The 19,750-nt window shown below is 42.9% G+C and overlaps 1 protein-coding gene across 2 annotated transcripts in view; it reads right to left on the reverse strand.

The window, feature by feature from the left end:
• LYN (LYN proto-oncogene, Src family tyrosine kinase) overlaps positions 1-19,433 on the reverse strand; it is a 120,547-nt gene extending 101,114 nt beyond the window's left edge. For both annotated transcript variants that reach the window (XM_073229536.1, XM_073229535.1), the window contains exon 1: positions 19,205-19,433. The gene's annotated coding sequence lies outside the window, so the exon portion shown is untranslated. The remainder of the gene's footprint in view (positions 1-19,204) is intronic.
• Between the last annotated feature and the right edge of the window lie 317 nt (positions 19,434-19,750).

Raw genomic sequence — 19,750 nt, forward strand, 5'->3', positions numbered from 1 at the left:
CACACATTTTTAATTTTTATTATTATTTTTTATTTTTTTAATTTTGGTATCATTAATCTACAATTACAGAGAGAATATTATGTTTACTAGGCTCCCCCCTTCACCAAGTCCCCCCCACATACCCCTTCACAGTCACTGTCCATCTGCATAGTAAGATGCTGTAAAATCACTACTTGTCTTCTCTGTGTTGCGCAGCCCTCCCCGTGCCCCCCACGCACTATACATGCTAATAGTAATGCCCTCTTTCTTTTTCCCTGACCTTATCCCTCCCTTCCCACCCATCCTCCCCAGTCCCTTTCCCTTTGGTAACTATTAGTCCATTCTTGGGTTCTGTGAATCTGCTGCTGTTTTGTTCCTTCAGTTTTCCTTTGTTCTTATACTCCACATATGAGTGAAATCATTTGGTACTTGTCCTTCTCTGCTTGGCTTATTTCACTGAGCATAATACCCTCTAGCTCCATCCATGTTGCTGGGAATGGTAGGATCTGTTTTTTTCTTATGGCTGCGTAATATTCCATTGTGTATATGTACCACATCTTCTTTATTCATTCATCTACTGATGGACATTAAGGTTGCTTCCATATCTTGGCTATTGTAAACAGTGCAGCGATAAACATAGGGGTGCATCTGTCTTTTTCAAACTGGAATGCTGCATTCTTAGGGTAAATTCCTAGAAGTGGAATTCCTGGGTCAAATGGTATTTCTATTTTGAGCATTCTGAGGAACCTCCATACTGCTTTCCACAATGGTTGAACTAGTTTACAGTATGGTGAGATATTTTTTAAATGATGATACATCAGCACTGATTCATTTGGCTTTTCTAACTCCAGAGGCTTTCCTGTGTCTGGCTGGTAATGAATCCACTACCATCTGGGGCAGTGTATTAACCCAAGTCACAGTCCCATGTCCTTTTTGGGCTTAGGTTTTCCTCATCTGTTTATCTTTGGCTGAGTGGCTGAGCCAGTAAGTACAACTAGATAATGACTTAGTACAGGCTATGTAGCTAGGTGCTCTCTTCTTGCTGCATCCAGTTCCAACTCAGAAAGATCTCACAGGGTTGGTATAAGATGGGGCAGAGGTTCTATGGCCTGCAGGTTCTTAAATGCCCAGCTACAAGTCCAAGCTGTCACTCAGTGGGGTTTATTTAGGTGTATGCCCCATGTTCCTTCTGAATTGGAATGAAAGGTACTGATACAAGACTCCCCCAGCTCCACCGTCATCCCCACAGAAAGCAACCCCCACCAAATAAATACCAAGGTCTAAGCCACCATACTCAGGACCTGTTAGTCCAGGTAAGTTACCAGGAGTGACTGCAGTTAGGCCATAAGGTGTATGAAGAAAGGATCCTACAGGAGCCCAAGGATGAGCACAAGGGCTGCCACTGAGATTAAACAGCTCCTTTTATATTAAGTTAATGTCAAAACTCTTCATTTATATACACTTCATCAAGATGAGAAAATTGGGGTTTTACTTAGTCATCTGATACCCCAGTAATGAAAGGAGGTAGAGGGATCCTAGTACATCTTCCCATTTAAAGGAAAAGTTAAAGTTCTTCCATTTTTCTGCCAACTTCTTTTCAAAGAGCTATCATTCAAAAATGGGAATAGCCATCTGTAAATACAGGAGACATTCAGTCAGGGAGGCCCAGGTGCTAAGTAAAAGCATGGCCTTTTGCTTAGCACTTGGTACTTCCCAGGGAATAAACTGGTTTAGCTCAGGCATCATAGACACATTCTGCAAATGCCACAAGGAAAAGAGAAGGGGAATGACCATAAAATGGCTACGTGACTCACCTGATCTGTATATTCTTTACTGATTATACTATCTTTTGCCATTAGTAATCTATTAACTCTAATCTTAAAAACTTTTCAAAGTCCAAGATTTTGTAGCAGCATTTTAAGGTAAAGAGTTATGAGAATGTAAGATACTGGAGAACTACTGCTTAATGGGAAGAAAAACACAAACTAGGTAAGTATTTAGCAAAAGAAAATGTGAAGAAAAGCCTTAATCCAAACATGATTCAGTCTTAGCTATAAAAAAATTCTTTGCTTTGTTTCACTTTGCTTTGCTGGAAAAGGAAAATTTATTTGCCAACAAACAGTGACAACTGTAGTTGATAGAAATGAGTTGCCAGCTGAAGTTAATGTACATAAATTCAACTGGCTTAATTTTATCACGTTTTAAACTCTTGATTTAGTGTTTAAATTTTCAGTGCAATTTCAATGAATTTTTTTTCTTTTTTGTCTTTTTAAGCCATGACCACAGTAAAAATGACACCAAATTGGCACAACTGCGGGCTCTCTCTTGCTCTGGCTATGCCGACTTGTTCTTAGCATCTGGGCTTTTGTCTGCCCCATGCCAGAGTGGTTACACATTAGATTCCTGTAGCCATAGAGTTGAGCTTGAGAGAGACAGACTTCTTGGGTTCAAGTTCCAGCTCCATCTCTCAGAGCTACTTGATATTAGGCACATTCATTAACATTTATCTGCAAAAAGGGTATGGTCACTGTACCAATTTCATAAGGTTATTATGAGAATTAAATGAATAAAAATTTTGCAAGTGTTTAGAATAATAAATGATAAGAGTGTGTACTGCATCATATTTTTGCTGTATCATATTTATTATTAGTTTTTAGGAGAAATTGTTTTCCTACATTTAAATTTAAGTAAATGTATAAAGTCAACTTGATAAACTAAAGTCAAGGATGTCACTTTCCTTATATTATAATCATGGTTTTTTTTAAAGTAACCCTTCAAAGTTAAATAAAATACATCAGTTTGGGAGTCAAGCTGGCACAGGCTGCATTTACTTAGTAACTAAAGGAGTAAATTACTTACATATTACCTCTGAGTCTTGGTTTCCTTATCAATAACATACCTTGCCAGGAACTGGTCACCTCACAGAGGACATGTACCCAATAATGACAGCTATTTTTATTAGGTAGGTGAAAGGTAATAACTACCTGATACAAAATTAAGACAGGCGCTAACCATGGTGGCATCATTATAAAACTCTTCCAGTTAAGAAAGAAATTTGCTTTCCCTTCTGTGACAAAACTAATCATCCATAGCTCTTTTCTTCTCCTTGATCCTTACATATAAGTCTTTTGCCTACAGAAAATAATTTCAGATTGGACCCTGGTACTCATCATTAGGTGGTTAGACTGTCCAGCTTTAATGTTCTAAGAGCCAAAGAGCTCCTTTAGCTCCTTTGGACACAGAGGAAGTAATGCCTGGGAAACTTAAGTCATCCTGGTGTGGGTTTCTCCTTTGTCCATCATTCATATAAAACATTCTTTCCTTTTAGCCACACACTGTGCTTCTAAGCTTTAACAAACATTTCAAAACACACTGGCTCAGGTCCAAGCATGCACCTAGGTTCAAAGTACCACAGCCTTTGCAAAACCTTTCCAGTAATTTCCATAGAGTTGCACAGAACAAGCTCCTTAAAGACTGCAATGGCCAAAAATGACTACCTAAAAGAAAAGCAAATATTAAGTATTTGTTAAGCCTCTATTATGTTTCAAATACATCCACATAAACAATCACAGCTGAACTCCAAGAAATCTTCTATTATCAACTGTCACATAACAGATGGCTACATGGAGATGACCAGAAGTTAAGTAACTTGCCCAAGACTATACCTCTGAAAGTGAGACTTTATACCTGCAAATGTGGAGCCAGGTCATATGACCGGCTCTGCTGTCCATCAGTCCTCCCTCTCACAGTGAAGGGAATGAGGAAGAAGCATTGGCTCAAATGATCACATTTTACTTGACACTTGTGAGAGTCCATGATTTTGTCCATTCTCTCGGTGGGGGAGCCAGAACTTCCAGAGACCACGCCCTCCAAGTAAACCTACAGGTGCTGACGGTGACAAGAACCGCCATCACCCTCCAGCAGCAGAATGCAGCAGGACAAAACTACTCTCAGGATTTCAGATTCAGCTTCCCAGGATTCACTCCCAAGTAAGTTTGATTCCAGTGTGAATACATAGGAAAAATGGAAGTTCCTATGGCCAGGATCCTCACCTGAACCTAAACTACTTGATGATGTAACTGGCCTGCTGCTAGGCTACTGACTGCTTCCAGAGGCAATAAGCTATTATTGTCTGGGTCACTATGTAAAGAGCTTTGCCCAGTGTTTTGGGTGAGGCAGACAAAGGAGGATTACAGACCTGAAAACTGCTAGATGCATACATTGATTTAGCGCTGTGCCCGCCCTATAGCCTGGAGAACAAGCCCAGTAATAAACCCTTTTACCCCAAGAACTTTCCATTGTCATTCCTGTCTCACTGAACACATAGTGAACTTGCCTGAGGCTGAAACTCATTGGCAAGACAGAATAACACTGCCCTTTCTTATCTGGGAGGATTCTCATGGAAAGTACCTTTATTCAATTTCAAGAATAAGATCTAAAAGACAAAAACTACTTTGAGAATCCTTCTTGATAAAAAAAACCTAAGATTTCCCCCCAACAATATTAAGCTTTGCAGAAATTGTGTTACGAATTACACCTCAAAAATGCCGCAAAGTTAAAGTAATAAAATTGGAAACAGTTCAGTCTGGAAACCATCAAAAGCCATGCACAAAGTAACATTAAAACCAGTTACCTGGAATTCACAGCAAGAGAAAGTAGATAGGTGGCTGCAGAGGACAAGGAGGAAGTGGAGGCTGGAGGAAATGGTGAGTGACTGCTCATGGGGATAGGATTTCTTTTGGTTGTGATGAAAATATTCTCAAACTGACTGTAGTGATGGTTGCACAACTATGAATGTGCTAAAAACCTCTGTATTGTATACTTAAAATGGGTGAATTACATGCTATGTGAATTATATCTCAATAAAGCTTTATTGTAAAAAAAAAAGGCCACATACAGTGTGATTCTATTCATATTATATTCTGGAAAAGGCAAAACTATAGCAACAGAAAACAGATCAGTGGTTGCCAAAGATTAGGTGTCAGGGGCAACACATGGGTGCTATTTGGGGGGTGTTAGAATTTTTCTGCATTCTTATTACAGTGGTGCTTTAATGAATCTATTTAAAATCATAGAACTGTATAGCAAATTATAAAAGTTGAAACAACACACACACAAAAAAAGGATTTTTCTTAAAACCAAATCCACTTTCATGTAAATTTGTTACCCTTTTTAAAAGAAAATAATGTTTATTAATCATAAATGTTATTCTGATGGCTTAGTGTGGTATATCTCTTCTTTACTAAAAGTATTTTGAAATATTTGAGTACATAGTAAGTACTAGATTCTCCATTAGATTAGGGAAGAAACCAAGGCAGAAAAGGCAAATTGAAGAGTGATATAGGAGATTACCAGCCAGTGTTGTTAGAAGTTGGGGTCCTATGCAGTCAAGCCCCTAGTAAATACCACAGGTGGATTTAGAGGTCTGCTTATCATGTGAAAAGCTAGTCCCTGATCTCAAGGTGTTTTTAATTTAATAAGACTTAAAGCATTCTGAAATTTAGGAGAAGAAAGTACTTTTTAAAATACAAGAGTGAAAACTTTACTTTCCTTAACATCAAATTTGAATTTTCATTTCTAGTGTGAGAGAAGTTCCATTAATCAAAACTCAAATGTACTAATGTCTGCCCTCATCTCCTTGTCAGTGGAAAACAGGCCAAGACTGCTATGAGGTCAGTCTGAGGATATGCGTGCGAGGGCACAGAGCCTGCACAAACCAGCTCTCTGGTCCCTGCACCAGCTGCACCCAGGTTGTCACACCATTACTTCGCTGCCACTCTATAACCAGGCGCCACTTACATGGAGGGAAAGGAGCCTGAGGGTGCACCTCTACCAAATAAGGCAAGGATTTATTTATCTTTATCTACAAAAGTAGGATTTTTTTAATTGCTTTATCTCTCATGCTATAGGACTGCCTAATAATAAAAGGAAATCTTTTCTCTTTTCCTTTTGCCTAGAAGGCAAGAAAAGGCAAGGGGGCACTAAAGTTTAGTCCAAAACAATAACCAAAGTGTGTAGTGAGTTAAATTTCTCCTAGAATTTTCAAATTCATTACCTCACGTAATGCTTGTAACAACTGGATGGGATGAGGACAAGCATGTGATTGCTGTTTTCTGTATCAGGAAAAGGAGGCCTGAGAGCTTAAGGAACTTGGTCTTAGGCCCAGAGACTAGCACATGACAGAGCACAGACTGGAACCCAATCCTGACTCTCAGGGGTAAGCGTGACATTATGCCACTCCTCAGACACCCCCAAGTCAACGATGCACATGTGTTTCTCTGAAGCGACTGCTCTGTCACTGATGCACATCTACATCCTCTCGCCAGATAAGTAAGGAATCCAGCTACGTTGCTTCTCCATCTGTGCTTTTTTATTCTCAATTGAGGAACACTTCTTCACATGAGGATGGCTTGGCTCTGGCCAGGCTCCTTGGCTGAGCACTCGCTTCCCTCCGTCCCCAGGATCCGCTCCTTTTGCAAACCTTCTGTAATGTACAGCTGCCAACAGAGATAAGAATGTGAACATGCAGTGATGCCAAGTGTCATGAACTGTGGCCAAGGGGAAGTGAAACTGGGGCTGGGGCCACAGGTGGTCCACCATCGGCTCCACGTGTCCTTCTGGGGTGCGGCCATTCCTGCCCTTGACTCAGACCACAACCTGTGGCTCTTTCACTGGAAGACAGGCACATCGGTACTGCCCTGTCGTGTATTCCTCATATTTCATATTAAATGGAAATGTATACTCCTTATCCTAGTTTTAAAAAACTATTTTAACTTCCTGAGTGTAAATGGAACATCTGTGCTACTTAGAGATGGTGGATGTGACTGCAAGTCAAAAGCATGCATATGCATGAGCAGTGAGTAGCCAAGAAATGTTTTCTGAATGATCAATAAATGAAGCATGACTTCATGGAATAATAAATTCCACAGGTCAAATTATGGCTCTCTCACTCACCCCCAACAAAAATACATGTCAAAACTACACAAAGCAGAACAAATAGTCAGAAATAAGGGGGCTGTGTTCCTTCACATTAGAAAAATGAGTCCTTTTTTGTTGAGGAATATCATAACTGAATTCACAAAACCAGTTAGTACTTTCAAATGTCTATGCACAGACTGGCTTTGTGTCACATAGCAGGATGTTTGATTACTTGTGGGTCACTGGAAACCACCCTTATCACACCCACATTTACAAATTTGCATTTATAAATTCACTTAGCCGTGCAGAGATGGCTAGAAAAGCAAGCTATATATGGCTAGTGCCATCTCATTTTACTAACTAATGTTTGAATAAAAAGGTATTTAAATGAGAGTCTGATCAAACTCACATGTGAGAATTTTAGCAACTGAATAGCCAGGGTATGAAGCAGGGCAAGAACTTGCTCTCCAATTGAACTGAAGTAATTCAACACACAGGGAGGCACCGGAGCCTGCCAAACCCACAGCTTGAGAACCTGTTTATCTGCCAAACCAAAGGGCTTTGTACTGCTTTTTCAATTTTTTACATTTATTATTAAAAAGCTGACATAGGAAATTAAACTAGAACTAGAAGCAGGATGATAGACGCCTTTGAGAAGGGAGAGTGTTGTGGGGGGGAGGTCGAGGGGGCCCATTCTACTTTTTGATCTGGGGGGTGGTCACTTTCTTAAATTCCTATGTGTATGCTTCACTTAAATTAAAAGAGAAAAACCACTCCTGTATTGGAGACCTTTTTTGAAAACCCTTACCTACTATGTAATTTGGAATCAGTGAGTACATGGCTAGACATAACAGAATTATCAAACCAGAAAGCACCTTTTAGAGCCTTCTAGTTCAACCTTTTTTATAAAAGGTCCTGTAAGAGAACAGCTTAGTCTGTGCTTACAAACTTCCAACATGAAGGGCCTCTTCACACCCCAGCAGGGACCCCTGCAGGCAGCGTGTGTTGTGAGGAAGCACCTCCTTGCTCTCTAATCTTTGTAAAATTCTCCCTCTCTCACACCACAGCCATTTCAGTATCTCATCGGCCATCAGTCCACATGGCCCTGGATTAAATGATACAGAGTTAAAGACTCTGCCCTTTCTCCCTCAAAAAAGTGAACACCCGGCAGGTTAATGGGCAAATCCCCAGTCAGTATAAGGGCAATTTATAAAACTTGGTGAAATATCTACTAGACCACCCTCGTCTATTTGTACATATTTCTTCTTATCAAGCAACTATTGGATGGTTATTTTTAGAACTGTGATAAAATACACATAATAAAATTCACATCTCAACCATTTTAATTGTACAGTTCAGTGGTATTAAGTACATTCATGTCTTGTGCAACCATTACCACTATTCCTCTCCAGAGCTCTTCACCTTGCAAAACTGAAACTCTGTCCCCACTAAACACTAACTCTCAGCCCCCTGCCCCCATCAGCCTGGCACCCACCATCCTCCTTTCTGTCTCTATGAATTTGATACTCTAGGCACCTCACATAAGTGGAATTGTACCGTACAGATGGGTCCTGACTTACAATGGTTCGATTTATGATTCTTCAAATTTACAATGATGTGAAAGTCACCCACATCCAATTCACCCCATACTTCCATTTTTGACTTCTGATCTTTTCCCAGGCTAGAGTCGTGAGGTCACAATCCTCTGGCGGCACGGGGCAGTGGCAGCGAGTCACAGCTCCTGACCAGCCATGGGATCACCAGGGTCAACAACTGATACACTTATGACTGTGCTGCACCCATACAACCATTCTGTTCTTCACTTTCCATTCAGGATTCAATAAATAACACAAAATAGTCAACACTTCATTATAAAATAGACTTTGTGTTCAAAGAGTTTGCCCAACTCTGGGTCCAACATGTTTAAGGTAGGATGCACTGAGCTATGTTGGACAATAGGTTAGGTGCTTTAAATGCCTTTTGACTTAACGGTATTTTCAAATTACAATGGGTTTATTGGGCTGTAACCCCATTGTAAGTTGAAGAAGATCTGTATTCGTCCTTTGTGACTGGCTTATTTCTCTTAATGTCCTCAAGGTTCATCCATGTTTTGGCATGCGTCAAGAGTTTCCTGACTATCTAAGGCTGAATAATGTTCCATTGTCTATATATATATATATATTATATATACAACCTGTTGTTTGGCCATTCACCTGTTGATGGTCGCTTGGGTTGCTTCCATCCTTCAGCTACTGTGAATAATGCTGCTATGAACATGGATTAAAAATATTTCTTTAAGATCCCACTTTCAGTTCTTCTGGGTAAACTCCCAGAAGTGGAATTGCTGGATCATGTGGTAATACTATGCTTAATTTTTTGAGGAACTGCCACACTGGTTTCCATAGCAGCTGTACCATTTTACAATCCCACAAGAAGTGTACAAGAGTTCCAATTTCTCCACATCTTTGCTAACATTTATTATCTGGTTCTTGTTGTTTTGGTTTTATTCATTTATTTTTATTGTAGCCATGCTACACAACTTTTCTTTTGATAATAACAATACCAATGACTACCACTGGCTATGTGCTTCAAGTGTAGCTAGTTCTGAGTCAATTACATCTTGGAATCCTCACAATCAACCTCAGAGATTTAAATATAAGTACCTGAGACTAGCTAGCAAGGCCAGAATCTTGCCAGCAGTCCCAGAGCCAGGAAGGGACATACCTGGAATTTGAGCCATAATATGATTGACTCCATATTCTGTGCTCTCACCTCCTCACATATTGCTTTCCTTCTTACCAGAAATTTTTGGTTTCTGGAGACTGATTCAGGTGTCAAGGGATCTCCTGAGCAAGAAGGTTACTGTCCCACCCATAACCACAGAACATTAATTTGTCAGCCTTGTGGTCTGTGAACAGCCCAGAGAGAACAGTGTACCATAAATCTTTCTTGGGCAGGAACAAAACACTTATTAATGTTTGTTTCCTCCAAAGCACCCACTACAATGCCTAACACACAATACTCAATAAATAGACATTTTAAAAATAAATGGTGGTTATAGAAGCCAATTATCAGCATTAATTCCACAGCAGTCTATGTGACTAGAAGAAACATTTCTTTGCTCTACTGATTACTGTCCAGCCCAAAGCGTACCCATTCACGAACCAGTCATTGGCAAAAAGAGGAGCCTTGACCAGTCAGGGCCACCCTGGAGGTGAGGATGGGAAAACTGCTGAAACCTCAGTGGAGAAGATGGATCCTGAAATGATCTGGGTTCTCTTAGGAAGAGAGGTGGGGTAATAGCACTGAATGGGTAGGCAATCAATAATGTCCCTCCACATCCTATATCTACAGGCGCAATAAACAGTTATTTAACCAATGCAACCATGTCTGGTTTCAAATGTATCAAAACCATTCTGCCAGAGGGAAGAACGAGAATCAACAGGCATAAACTATGGAAATAAAATATTATAGCACAAGAGCAAAAGCTTTCTAATATCCACAACTGTCTAAAAATGAAATGAGCCACTTTGGACAACAGAACTATCGCCATCACAGTGTTTCTCAGAATGCGGCCCCCATCACCTGCATTAGAAGCATCCGGGGCAGATACTGACAGTGGAGACCCAATGTACGAGGGTACACGACTGCCCTCTGAGGACAATGTGTAAGCACACAGCCAAAACCTCCTCCTGTGAAGTTCTATGATTCTAATGTTGGATGCCAAGGTGCACAGGTAGTATTAAGAGCCTAGCCGCTGCCATGCAACACCAGAAAGGACAAGTAATTTCCTAAATTGGACTATTTAGTACCACTTTAGTTGAATACTTATAACTATAGCAGCAATGTTACAGAGTTGAGAGTTATTCACCAAAGTGTTCAGAATTTTTTTGTCTATTAGACTCTTCAAAGATTATCCATTTGTAAAGGAATTTAAGGGAAATTACAATGAAATCCTCCTTTATTGGTTATCTTATTTAAAACTTTTTAAATAATGGAAAACTAGAAAGCAAATGGTATGTGACCTGTTGTGAGATTTAACTTGTTAACATTTCTTTTTTGCATACATTTGGCATCCCTTAAATTTAAAATAATTTGAAAAGTCAATGTGGTCCATTGTCCAGACAGAAAAACACCAACTCTTAGAACTCTAACAGTACATTTGATTATACTGGTGACTATAAACTCTGTACTGAAAATTCATTTGAAGACAGGGACTGTGTCCATTACCATGTTTATCTGTTACACCCCAGGTTATGATGCTTCTCATTATTTAAGGATGCAGTTCATCCCTGTAGATGAGGCAGAGGACTCTTCCCCTTTCTGGGATCCCCAGCCTCTTTTACACTTTTGTATTTCCACTTAAAGCCACCAATTGCTGAATTCCTCCTCCCCCTATCAGACCTGGCTCAGGCATCTTGTTCTCACTATCACTAAGAGCCCTTTCCTTCTGCATGCAGAGCACCTTGGACATACACCTAGGATGGCACTCGTCACATTCTGTGAAAACCACATCTATGTCTCCACACACTCACTCCTTAGGGTATCTGCAAAGGCAGAGACCATCCTGCTCACCCTGCAGCCTCTGGGCTTACAGACCCCACTACCTTGTAGGTAGATCAGAAGTCTAACCGGCAGAACACCTGAGCCTCCAGCACAGGGCAAACACTGCTAAGTGGGATGGTTTATAACTGACTCCCCACTAGACTGAACTGTCATCAGGCTGACAGTACATAAACTTTTTACTCAGTATATTTTTTTGAAGTAAGGAATGAACATAGTTCCTCCCCTCTAAGAGGGAAGCACATAGTCTACTAGTAAAAAGAGCTCCCTTTTATTATATGCCTACTGTGTACCAAAAACAATATTAGGAAATTACATATTAGCTCTGTAATTAAAGCCACAAACCTGAGAAGGAGGTATTATTATCATCATTTTATAAATGACGAAGTAATGAGAATAAATAACTTGTCTAAAGTCAAGCACGGGAGTCTACACAGAAGCTCAGATCTAATTTGGAAGCACATTTTTTTCCCAGCGTATTATACTACCTCCCTGAAAATTTAAAATTAGCAATCCCTCATAGGCATTGAATAAAGTAGATATTCAGTATACTCTGATCATGCAAAGTAGTTTCTTGAATAATCGTGAAGTTATGCCATTTTAACCAAATATTGCTGTTCTTAGTTATGGTGATGTTTTTAATAAATTAGTTTACATATCATGAGAACAATCCCAAAACCAAACTTCTGCTTTACAATGCATTCTCCTTTAAATCAAATGGAAAATACTGACAACCCCATAGAAACTTAGACCTCAACTCCAAATGGCTTATTTCTTCAATAGTGTTGCGATCATTAACAGCATTTAGGTAAGTATTGGGCAAGATCATTACAGTTTAGGGCAATTACAAGTACCTACTAGCTAATGACTAATGACTACAAGTTTAAGCCTTCTGCTGTTAAGGAAGTCAGCAACAATGTTACTTTTTAGCACCATATTAATCTTGGTGGAGGTCCCTGTTATTCCCTCTGTTAAACATCCACCTATTTAGAGCACTGAGTGCTCAATCTCTCTTCATTATTTGGCGCTATTTTTAAATATCCCATTATGAAAGAGTTGAAGCAAGAAGTTGATGGTGATGGGAAAAAACTGGCTTCCCACTAAAAGGCTCAAATGATTCCCCTTCATTTACACAAAAAATCTAATATTTAGTGTTCTGCACAAGGGTCCTCCATGCCTTACGGCCACTTGGCTAGGAAGTATTCTCTGGCCCACAAACCATCCCTGAGAACAATCCATCTGTTCCTTCTCCCACTCACACTGCCCCCTCCCCTTCAGGATTTCCCCAACATCCACTCATTTGTCCCCCACCTTCTGACACTGTGCCTGACCCACAGAAGGTACTCAAGGAATGTTTGCTTTGTGATATTAGCCATTCTGACTGGTGGGACGTGAGATCTCATTGTGGTTTGGATTTGCATTTCCCTGATGATTAGTGATGTGGAGCAACTTTTCATGTGCCTGTTGACCATCTGTATGTCTTCTTTGGAAGAAAATGTCTATTCAGGTCCTCTGTCCATTTAAAAAATTTTTTTTGTTTTTTTGATGTTGAACAGTATGAATTCTTTATATATTTTATATATTTTGGATCTGACAGGGAGGGAGGTGGGGGGATGGGCAAAATAAGTGAAGAGAACAAAGAGGTACAAACTTCTTATTATATAATAAGTCATCAGGATGAAAATACAGCATAGGAAATATAATCAGTAATATCGTAATGACTGTCTGCTGACAGATGGTAACTACATTTATTGAGCTGCACATTTTGTAATGTATAAACTTGTTGAATCAGCATGTTGCACACCTATAATATTGTATATCAACGACAATAGAAAATAAATGTTTGCTAAATTTAAGACTAAATATAACTAAACATAAGAAATCGACACTTCTTTAAGAAAACATTATCTTTGTTTACAACATTCATAGCACATTAGTTCCTTCAGGGGCAGGTCTGTTTATAATATATTCACGGAAGTATCATAATGGCCACTTTTGTCCCAAAGATTCCCGACTGTTTCTACCTTCCCTCCGCAGTCATGCTGGCTTCATGTCATTGCTCACTAGACCTCTGTTTTAAAATGTGTAAGCGGTGCTCTTTTTTAAAAAGTAAAGGTGTATAAAAAAAATTATATACTTCATTGTATAATTCATTATATTACTTATTAATCTCCTATATCATCTTAGGAAGTGTAAATGTATTTTAATACTATTTTTAAAGACATCTACAAGGTATTCCACTGTATGGATGTATCTTTATTTGTATTTGCTTAATAAACCTACCTAGGGATTGTTGCCTGTGGAATGGCCAGGCCCACCTCTGTGCATTTTAAACTCTGAAAGGTCTCCCCAAGCTGGCCTCAAAAGGACACGCCCCAACAAGTTAAGAAGAGGCAGTCTTTCACCAGATTTTGTTCCCTTTATTTTTTTTTTTTTCATACAGGTAGATGTGCATTTGGGCAAAAGATAAAAGATGTCTCCTGATACAAGTTTTGGTCAAAGAAGTTTGAAACAGTTACTGCTCTATCCCCCAAAATTTAACAGAAGGCCGTTAGCTGAAGTAATTTTAAAAAACAGAACTGAACCATTGTAGCTAGGATTAAGAAATTATCATACTGCCTGAAATTAAAAGATTTCAAAACTTCTACTTGGAGTTTAGTAATAGTTTCCATTATGGGGAATTTCAAAATGTCCATCTGTCTGAAAAAAGTCGCTGAAAAATCAAGCACAGCCAGCATGGGCTTCACCAGAGAAGGGTCTTACAAGGATGATGAGGTTCATTCTTTTCTCCCTCTCCTTCCCTGCCAACCCTCCAAACTCTCTCAAGGCAAAATGAAAATGAACAGAGAAGAAGGTGGTAGAAAGAACCTTGAGGCAAAAGCAGTGCTTGGTGGAAAGAAGGCGGGGCTGCAGGCAAATGACTGGGCCTGAGGCCTTGGGGGAAGTATTGCTTCCCGCCAGCCTCTGCGCGGGCCTCCTCTCTCAAGCCTCTGCTGCAGTTTGGCTGTCCGTGACGCAGCTTCCCCGTGGAAAGCAGAAGTGGTCCTCCCTCTCCAGACCATCTCTCTGAAACAAGTTTCTCTATCTGCCTCAGCCCCATGGGGTTGACATTTACTGGAAGAGTGGAGGCAGCCAGAAAACCAAACAGCAAAAGGACATCTTGCTTTAGCCACAGGCAGAAGGAATCCAGACCTACCTCTCCAATCTCACTGGGTACTCTCACCAGCACCGACGATTGGGCCCAGAGAAGTCACTACCACTCCCCACCAGATGTACCAGGAGTCAGGGAGGAGACTGGAAAGACTCAGCATGATGTGGAGGCAGGAGTAGTGAGAGTGATTTTCTGTGGAAGGGCAGGGTGCCAGGGAGGTCCAGCACTATTCAATTTCCCCTGACGCGTGAACTACATAAAGGATATGGGAATAAAGACCCTGGACTCCATGAGTGGCGCCCCCTCGCTGGCGTTCTACAGCGCAATAAGAGCTGAGCCTAGAGCGTGAACAAACACCACTCAAATGTTTTCTGCATTATACATCTCATTTGTGTGCCTTTGTGGGACACCATTTATACATCTTAGTATTATGAAAAATGAACACAGTTACAATAATGAGGCTAGCCCAAAATCTTTTCCCATGAACAGCGGGCAGCCCTTAATCACATCAATTAAGGGTTTGAAAGCCTTGTAAGAGGCAGGAGAGAGTTGGGGCAGGGAGATAGACAAGAAAGACTGGAAATATGCAGAGGGTTAATAAAGCACAGTAAATAACCAACACTTTGGACGAGTTCTATAAAAACGCAGACTATATCTTGAGGGTAAATAGAACTTTCAAGAAACAGCTCTGTGGCAAATAACTAATGCTGACAGCTTATTCAGGACTAAGAGAAAGTGAAGTACAGAATAAGACTAAAGAAAAGGCCCCAAAATGAAGAACAAGCCTATGTTATAGGCCCCTACAACTTGTCAGCATGGATGAAACTTTTTAACACATCAACCCAAGTAACTATTTAAACTTACTATTCTAATTTACAAGAGAGTCCTTCCAGCTAGTGTAAGCCAAAGATTCTAATTACTGTTCCAAAAACTCTTAATTCCTCAATTGGCAGATTTCCATACTATTTTTTTATACTTGGGCTTCTCCTCTAAATGGGAACTTACTAAAAATAAATTTTAGACATGATGATAGAGTGAACTCAACATTTCACAATGTAAGTATCAGGAAACTAAGCAGCTGTAAGGTCTTTCAGTATTTCTGACAAAAAACAAAACAAAAACAAAAAAAACCCTACCATACTTCCTCTTCTGTGTCTTTCTCTTCATTACCAATCTTAAAGATGGGAGGTGGTGTATGTCTTCTGTAGGAGTGTGGGCTTAGAATGGCACCTTGCCCATAGCAGGTGCTCAGTGAATGGGGTGCATGTTTGAATGTGCATCGTATGGGCTCTGCCTCCTTACTGGTCCCTCAAATGATGCTCTCACTGTTACAACAACCACACAAGGAGGACCATAGGTTCATGAGAGGCACCTGTAGCAGAAACTGGAGAGAACCCCTTTGCAAAATATTACTTGGGCACTTGTGTGTTAATCAGTAAACACCTGAGAGCTCCCAAGGCAGGCATGAGAGCGGCTCTGACAGCAGCCAGTGTAAGTGTGACGTTGGCAGTTATCAGAGCTCCCCCCTCCCCAAGCAGGAAGCAGAGCTGAAAGGCACAGAAATTCATCTCCCTAGTTGCCTGAGGGTCCATCTGCTCATCTGTCCTGAACAGTTAGCCACCTAGTTCAATTACCAAGTGATAGAAGAAAATTAACTTGTGGTTCTGCTTTTAAAGTGTTTATTAGTAATTAAGTACCTGCTACAGGTCCAAAGGCAGAAAAGTAGGAAAAGCTCTAATGCTGAAGCCGAAAAACACACTTAATCCACCCAACAATGCCACTTAACCAGGCCTGTGACCTTAGGTGCGCCACTAAACCTATTTTTCTATGTCCCTGCCTACAAACCCTAGGGGACCATGAGATATTCAAATGAAATCAGAGTTCAGGCAGGCCTCAGAGCCCAGGACAAGTGAAAGGTGTTAGCACAAGCAGCACTAGGAAGAGCCCAAAGAGGTCTGAGGACATCTGGGCCCAGTATGTCAGTGATCAATGCCCCAGCCAAGGATTGCGGTGGCCTTGCAAATGTTAAAACTGTCTGAGGACATGGAGGTCATTGAGATCAGCAGTGTGAGTGAGCTGTGACGACATTCCATGCTGTGGACATGTCCCAATATATTCTTATTTATACAGATTTAAAATTAGTATGGTTTGTTTAGAGATAATATGGTTCAGTTTTGTTAAATTATGACTCCAGATATTCACCTGAGCCAACTAACATTTCAGACGTTTTGGTGATTCATTTTTTAATACAAAAATAAACAATGAAACTAAAAGGCCTCGAAAGTCGCTGATTCTCAAGACTGTTGGACCACTTCTCTGCTAAGAGAATGCTCTTGGGATTGGAGGGATATTACAAATTCTCCACCTACCTTTGCAACACCAATGACTCTACTATAAAGTGGGTCTTTTGACTAGGCCAACTACTTCTGCCGGCTACATCTTACACTCTGAATAGAGCCCTTTTTCCCAGTGACACAGCGGAGTAACAGGGCCTGAGTAGAGACTCCTGCTTAGTACACCAGTGCTGGGATCACTTGACAGTTAAAAAGTCCTGTAAATCCAGTTGGGGCACCAGGACAGAGACAGCAGGTGGGCTTGAGAGCCTCAGGAACCTGCCCTGCTTCTTGGCCTTGCACAGAGCCAGGCTCAGAGCACACCTTCATTCTCTCTGCCAGGTCATCTTGCCTCCGTGTCAGGCACTGAGTCTGGGGTTTTGGACAAGACAGACAAAGTTGATTTCATAGAGCTTTGCAGACAAATAGTAATACAACTCTGGTTACTGCTATGAAGGAAATGGTGGCTGAACAAATGGCTCAGGTAATTTACCCCAAATCACAGCTTTGGTCAATGGGGAAGAGACCTAAACTCAGGTTTCCTAGTTCTTGTTTTCTCTTCCCTTAAGCGGCTGCCCTCCGCCCTTCACTCAGGAAGAGGGGTCACCCCAGTCACCAAAAGCCTCTGGTGATCAAATTACATTTCCCCAAGCCTCAAGACATTTCCCTTCCTACCTCCAAATGAGTGCCAGGGACTCAGGGCACCTCATCCTTTGCCAGCAGAGCTTACCTCACTCAGCAATTCAGAATCCTTAGTAAATGTCTGTACTCTTTCAGTCCCTTCCCCCACCCCACCCCCATCCTATCCCCACACTGCTTTTTTAGGTTTTGCCTGTACAGAGAGAACACCCCTGTGCTCCTGAACCCTACTGATGAGGGTGCAGTCAACAAGTCAAAAGTAAGTCAAACGTCCTTATTGGCTAATTCTTACGGTGAGTCAGATTCCTGAGCCCGGTTTTGGAACAGCAAATCTCCCGTGTATTTATTATGCAGATTTATTATTAAGTCAGGTGGCTAAATTGGACATGTAGCCTTAGGTTCTATTTTTTTTTTCATTCATTCACTCATTTATTTATTCATTAGTTAGTTAGTTAGTAACCTTAGGTTCTAAAATCAAGAAATTGCAGAGAACCAGAGAGCCTCGTTTTCAGGGGAAGAATTTGCAATCAATAATAACAGTGCCCTTTAAGGAATGCCTAAGTACGTGCTTGGGGCTTCACGGTGCAAGTCATAGTTCAGAAGGTAAATATGTAGGCAACTCGAACGAGGAATTTCAATAATAGGCTCAAGTTCACACCCAGCTAGGCAACTGCAAAGCTGGATTCAAGTCCGTTTTCAGAGAAGGGGGTGGGCCTGGGGTAATTAAGACACAGAAAGAACTAGAGAGGAGTTTCTAAGATGGCATAGTAGATGGGTGGATTTGGGGTAATTCAGTGGGGGGGGGGGAGAGAGAGAGAGAGAGAGAGAGAGAGAGAGAGAGAGAGAGAGAGAGAGAGAGAGACGTTGAGAGGACGCCACCACCCGCAGAGATAACGATGGGGAGTGGGAACTAACGCTTACACCCTTCCCCCAGGGCGAAGGAAATGCAAGCCCTGAATTCTTAAGATAACTCTTGCTTCCTCCCAGCCGCCGGGGGCAAGGGACTGGCTCTTCTGCACGCGCGGAGGCGCCGGACTCCGCGGTTAGTGCGCGCCAGCCGCAGCAGCAGCCCCTCGACGCCGCACTCTGCCTCGGGCTCCCGACGTGGCAGCTGCCCGCAGGCCTGGTAAGCCGGGCTGGGCCCGCACCTTGGGGCCCAGCACCCAGCCTGTAGACCAGAGCGTGCAAGCCCAGGAGTCCCCGCCAGGATGCCCGCCGCGCGCGCTCCGCGTGGACAGGGACTTCCCCGCCTCGCCAGGAGCGGCCCTAACCGAGACTGCATCCGGCCTCGGGGCCGCGCCAGAATGACCCGTCGGGCGCCCGCCGCCCGCCTGCACAGCCACCACGCCCCTGCGAGCTTGGTGGAGGGGACACTTGCGGAGCTGCCGCCCCCGCGTCCTCGCTCCCCCGGGCTCAGTTGCCCACAGGCACAAGGCAACCGGCTGCCCTCGCCGCCCGGGCTGGGAGCCGGTGCGGCCACCGAGCGGCGCGCGTCCCCTACATCCGCGGCCGGCGCCGACCCTTCTCCCCACCTCCCGGCCCTGGGTCGGCCCGGGCCGGCGCTGGCCACTGGCACCGCCGCGGCCCTCGGCCCACCTCCAGGCTAGCGCCTGGGACTCACCAGCTCCGGGTGAAAGTGGCGGGGCAGCGACGGCGGCGCTCCACGGTGACTTGCTTCAGAGCGGAGCGCGACGGGGCGGCCCAGCGGGCCCGCGCAGGGAAGGCTACGGGCTGGGCACCGCGCGCGGAGCTGCGGGCTAGGGCCCGGGGTCCGAGAGGCGCGGCCGCCCCGCCTGCCGCGGACTGGAGGCTGCAGCGCGTCGGGCCCGGAGGCGCCACCGCCGGGGAGCGAGCGGCGGGCGGCCCAGAGCGGCGGGAGAGGAACTGGTTGTCGCTGGGCTCGGCCGAGAGGTTCCAGCTACTTCCTGGTGCTCAGATTTGCATACTGCGCCCGGAGGGCGGGGAAGTGACCGTTTGGCCCCTGCCCAAGGTTTGGGGCTTTGGTGTGGCCGTCGCGCTGGGCTGTGAGGGCACAAACCCTGCTTCCCAGTGTGCAGCCTGAGAGCGGCGAGTCGCCTCGGGCCCGATTCCCCAGGAGAGAAGGACAGAAGCACCTCCAGGAAGACCCTCTGGAGCCTTGGCGTCGCAGCACTTCGACGAGACGTCC

Source organism: Manis javanica, chromosome 2, assembly GCF_040802235.1.
Source record: "Manis javanica isolate MJ-LG chromosome 2, MJ_LKY, whole genome shotgun sequence".
In the NCBI taxonomy this organism is placed as follows: domain Eukaryota; kingdom Metazoa; phylum Chordata; class Mammalia; order Pholidota; family Manidae; genus Manis; species Manis javanica.